This window comes from Nilaparvata lugens, chromosome 9 (genome assembly GCF_014356525.2).
Source record: "Nilaparvata lugens isolate BPH chromosome 9, ASM1435652v1, whole genome shotgun sequence".
NCBI lineage: Eukaryota > Metazoa > Arthropoda > Insecta > Hemiptera > Delphacidae > Nilaparvata > Nilaparvata lugens.
This window is the reverse complement of record NC_052512.1, coordinates 19,864,738-19,870,329: the sequence shown is the minus strand read 5'-3', so window position 1 is coordinate 19,870,329 and position 5,592 is coordinate 19,864,738. Positions and strand designations below refer to the sequence as shown.

The 5,592-nt window shown below is 37.0% G+C and overlaps 1 protein-coding gene across 4 annotated transcripts in view; it reads left to right on the top strand.

Moving 5' to 3' along the window:
• The window catches only part of LOC111053311 (steroid receptor seven-up, isoforms B/C), a 181,952-nt gene that overhangs the window by 167,229 nt on the left and 9,131 nt on the right, over window positions 1–5,592 (top strand). The gene's annotated exons all lie outside the window — the stretch shown is intronic.

Sequence of the window (5,592 nt, the reverse complement as noted above, 5' to 3'; positions counted from 1 at the left end):
TTCCCGGACTGGCAAATATTTTTATTAATAATAGTAGTTTCTCATCGAATTTCCATCTAGCTGTTACCCTGTTGTCATGTTTGCAGTAGCAGAGTCTTCGGGGTGATTTACCAGCATTTATTTAGGATTTCGTTAAATATAATTATAATATTCCCGTCGTTACCGGTTTAATATACTATCAGAGCTAGGAATGCCATATTATTTATGATTTCAAAAATTCGACACAAATCGAGATGAATCATGGAACCATTTTATAGTCGGATAGGAAGAAATGGTTGTGTTAAGGTAGATGGTTATTGGAAACTATATAATACTGTTATATTAGAAAGAGAGAGAGAGAGAGAGAGAAAAGAGAGCGTGATATACTGTTCTAGCAGTGATGACGTCACTACGTAAACAGAGTACTTGTGTATGGAGCCATGTATCACTCCCCTTGACCGCTGGGCGCAATGTTTGTCCCAAAATGGCAATGCGGAATACTAGCAGTGATGACGTCACTACGTCAACAAGTACTTGTGTATGGGAGCCATGTATCACTCCCATTGACCGCTGGGCGCAATTTTGTCCCAAAATGCAATGCGGAATAAATAATGTTACTAGCAGTGGTGATGTCACTACGTAAAACAGAGTACTGTGTATGGGAGCCATGCATCACTCCCAATTGACCGCTGGCGCAATGTTTGTCCCAAAAATGCATGCGGATACTAGCAGTGGTGACGTCACTACGTAAACAGTGTACCTGTGTATGGGAGCCATGTATCTTCCCATTGACCGCAGGCTGCAATCGGTGTATGTCCCACAAAAGCATAGTTTAGGCATAGGTGCATAGATGAGAATACCCATATTGCATCCTCATCCACTGATTACTGATAACATCATGTCCATATTTGAGTTCCACATTAGGGAATTTCCCCAATTTCGAGTTCTCAACTTGACCATAACCAGCAAGTCCTATTAGGCTTTTATTGGACAGTAACGCGTGGAGAACTTGATGTGAGAGACTTCACATGCTATAGACTGTTGAACCAATAGTGGTAGAGATTTAGAAGAGGAGAGAAACAGGAAGAAGAAGAAGAGATTTAGAAGAAGAAGAGAAAAGGAAGACGAGAGGAGAAGAAGAAGAATAAGACGAAGAAAAGAGGAGAAGGAGAAGGATTCAGATTCACATTCAGATTCCTTTATTCCTGTGTTTCAACAACATAATTCAACTTACGTTCTATAGTTAAAATAAATACCAGTAGCGGTAAATGACATGGTGAATCATATTAAACTAATGACTTCCACAATAATATGAGCAGAAAAAGTGATGAAAAATGCAAACGTTAAGGTACTACTGTAGTTTTCACATGAAACGGTGAAGTTTGGACCTTAAGAGTCCATTCTCAGAGAGGGTATCAAGGATACCCTCCCCTTCAGCACGTGACCGTAAAAAAATGTTGAAAATTCAAACGAAATATTTGTCTAAGCGAAAAAAAATTAGACTAAAAAATTCAATAATATAAAACCAAATCATAGAAACGATAAATCATTCCGAGTTAAATCAGTAATAGGAAAGTAAATAATAATAAGGATGAAAAAAGAAAAGTTAATTCCCAATAATTAAAAATCGATATGATATAATAATTGGAATAAAAGGGAGTGAAAGTTATTATTAGAACAGAGATTTTTGATTTAAATCCAGAAATAATGTTAGGAGAAGGAGAAGAAGGAAAGGCTGAGAGGAGGAGAGAAGGAGAAGGAGAAGGCGGGAGGAGAGAAGGAGAAGGAGGAGGAGAAGAGAAGAGAAAAGGAGAAGAATAAGATAAGAAGAGTTGAGAAGAAAATACCTTGATAGACTTATATCGTAGATGTTTTGCAAATTAACAAGGAGGAACTAATGAGGAGGAGGAGGAGGCGGAAGAGAGGAGAAGAGAAGAGAAGAAGAAGAAGAAGAAGAAGAAAAGAAGAAGAATAAGATAAAGAAGAAGAAGAAGAAGAAAAGGAAGAAGAATTAGATAAAGAAGAAGTTGAGAAGAAAATACCTTGATAGACTATATATCGTAGATGTTTTGCAAATTAACAAGAAGGAGACGAGGAACGATGATCATAAGACGAACACGAACCGTTCAGGACATAAAATTGAAGATGATCTCTTTCTTCAACTTCGTCACTCACTCAATCACTCAGCTCGACTCTCTCTCACTCTCTCCACTCGCTCAGTCAATCTCTCTCTTCTCGCTAACGGCCTCTCTCTTGATTTCTAGAAGACGACCAGGTGTAGGAGATTTCTTAGATTGTAATTGCATGCCTCTGTTGCCTTCTTCCTTTTCTCTTCTTCTTTGTTATTCTCGAAGTTGTTTTGATTATCATTATTTTATCCCTTACCTCTTGACATTCTGGCACACTACTGAGTTTCACCCGTTTTCGTTCAATATCGGACTTCTTCGTTCTCACTCTCTCTCACTCTCTCTCGCTCTCTCAATAGCTACTTTCTTTCCACTTTCTTTTTCTCTCTCCTTCTTTTTTCCATTTTCCACTTCTCCTCACTCTCTTTCAATATTATTCTTTTTTTCTCAATCTCTGTATTTCATGCATTTCTTTTTATTTTCCATTGGTTCACGTCCTATTTCATATTATCTTGTACTACCTTCAAATTCTTAACATGTCTTCTCCTTCTACAACTTGCTTTTCCCTTTCACCATACATCATCTTCATCATCTCCTACTTCCTCCTTCTTCTTCTTCTTCTTCTCCTTCTTCTACTTCTACTTCCTCCTCTTCTTCTTCTGTTTGAAGTTTTCAACTGCTCTTGAAAATCTCATTTAAAACAATGAATTGTTTAATGAATGACTGAATGAATGAATGACATGAGAGAATGAATTCTATGTTTCAAGTCAATCGGCGTTTGTCTGCTTGATTGTTTTTTGTACCGCAGTTACAGTCGCAGTTATGGTCCGATTTGGATGAAATTTGTAATACAAATACTTTGAAACAAGGCGCAGAAACGTATAAATTCATAATTATTAATAATAGTTATAAGAACCATAGTGGAACCATTCGGAAATTTTACCCTAAAAATCTGGTGTGGCGCACTCACACAACTTTCCTTGCCGTTATAAGAATTGATCACCTGATGCTAGTGTTCCCGCGCATCTCAAGTCTACTATTCAACGATTTGAGCCAGCTGGTAACAGGGCAATAACGCTGGAGACACACGAGGTCTGCTATCTCTTCATAGTGAATAATTTAATAGAATCGACAGTTGCCAACAGTTTGCAATAATTCGATAATCACATTTTCTCGAATTTCGAGCTTTTTCTTAATTTAGGTAAAAATGTTACTGAACATTAATATTGTAGAGATTCTCATGCTCAATCTTTTCCACTCGAATTTTTTTGTTTGAATTGTATCTGAAGCCTGATAATTGAAAATTTAAAATCAAACTTTGCATAGATGGGGCGGAGCTCCTGAAATTTTTACAGATATGGGACTTGTGGCAGCTGATAGAGCCTATCGATGACTATTCTAGGTATAACTTTAATCAAAATCATTGGAGCCGTTTCCGAGAAAATCGCGAAAAACCCTGTTTTTGAAAACATTTTCTCCATTTTAGCCGCTATCTTGAATCGCATTTGATCGAAATTTTTCTTGTCGGATACTTGTAGTGCAAGGACCTTAAGTTCCAAATTTCAAGTCATTCCGTTAATTGGGAGATTAGATATCGTGTACACAGACGTACATAGACTCCTACACACACACGCACATACAGACCAATACCCAAAAAACACTTTTTTGGACTCAGGGGACCTTGAAACATATAGAAATTTAGAAATTGGGGTACCTTAATTTTTTTCGGAAAGCAGTACTTTTTTTACCTATGGTAATAGGGCAAGGAAAGTAAAATCAACGTGTCTCTCCAGTACTTTATCGGATCAGGTTCAAATTGGGCTGATCCTTCTCAGCGCTCAAAGCAGTATTATTACATGTATCACATTTCCAAAATTCAAAAAATTTAGAATTCGATAATTTTTTTCAAGTCCCAAATTTCAATTTTCATTTTTTTATCTCTCTAACCGTGCACCCTAGCTCGAAAGTGTAGGAGACTTTTATTTTCCAGCGCTCTAAGGCGGTCTGATTCCATACATTACATGTTGAAAATTTTTATAATTCGATCATTGTTTACCAAGTCCCAAATTAATTTGAAGTTTCAGATTTTTTATCTCTTCAACCGTGCATCCTAGCTCAAAAGTGTAAGGAACTTCTATTTCTCAGCGTCCTCCACCGATCCTATTGCATGTATCATCATACTCTAAACCCAATTTGTATGTGTGTTTGTGTGTGAATAGGCGGGCGTGTGTGAGTAGGGATGTTAGTGAGTGTAGCGAGTTCTACTGTTCTCCGAACTACTAGTATTTCTGAGGGACACGTTCATCACATCATCCAGACAAATCTATAGAATAATCATAGAATAACCATAGTAGAACCATAGAAGAACCGAAGTAGAGCCATAGAAAAACCATGGAAGAACCATAGATGAACAATAGTAGAACCATAGAAGAACGATGGAAGTACCATAGAAGAACCATGGAAGAATCATAGTGGAACCGTAAAAGGAACATAGAAGAATCATAGTGGAACCATATAAGAAGCATAGAATAACCAGAGAAGAGCCATAGAAGAGCCATAGAAGGACAATAGAAGAATCATAGAAGAGCCATAGAGGAACCATAGAACAACAATGGAAGAACCAAAGAAAACCCATAGAAGAACCATAGTGGAACAATAGAAGAACAATGAAAGAGCCAAAGACGAACCATAGAAGAACCAAAGTAGAACCATAGAAAAACCATGGAAGAACCACAGTAGAACCATAGAAGAAACATGAAAGAACCATAGTGTAATCATAGAAGAAACATAGAAGAACCATGGTGGTACCATAGAAGAACCATAGAAGAAACATAGTGGAATCATAGAAAAATCATGGAAGAACCATAGAAAAGCCATAGAAGACCCATAGTAGAACCATAATATAACCATTGAAGAATGAAGAACCATAGAAGAAGTACATAGGATTGAACATGAAGAGAATAGAGGAAGGAGTAATCTTCTAAGAAAGTTATTATATCCAACTGGAAAAAGTGTACCGTGTACCACTAAATCGAATCATCGTTTTTTCTTCTCGATTATCCGATTTCACGGTCAATAATGAAAGGAACAACTTGCAAATCAAGTAAGAGTGAGAGAGTGTGTGTGAGAGTGTGAGAAAGAAAGAGAATGATTGTGTGCGTGTGTGATATCGTGCGATATGGGGTTTCCGAGAAAATAGAATCCGGTTTCCATAATATAATTATAAATATAAAGCTTGATTCAATAGCGAGTTAGAAGTAGAAGAAGAAGAAGAGAGAAGAAGAAGAGAAGAAGAAGAAGAAGAAGAAGAAGAAGAGAAGAAGAAGAAGAAGAAGAAGAAGAAGAGAAGAAGAAGAAGAAGAAGAAGAAGAAGAAGAAGAAGAAGAAGAAGAAGAAGAAGAAGACGAAGAAGAAGAAGAAGAGAAGAAGAAGAAGAGAAGAAGAAGAAGAAGAAGAAGAAGAAGAAGAGAAGAAGAAAGAAGAAGAA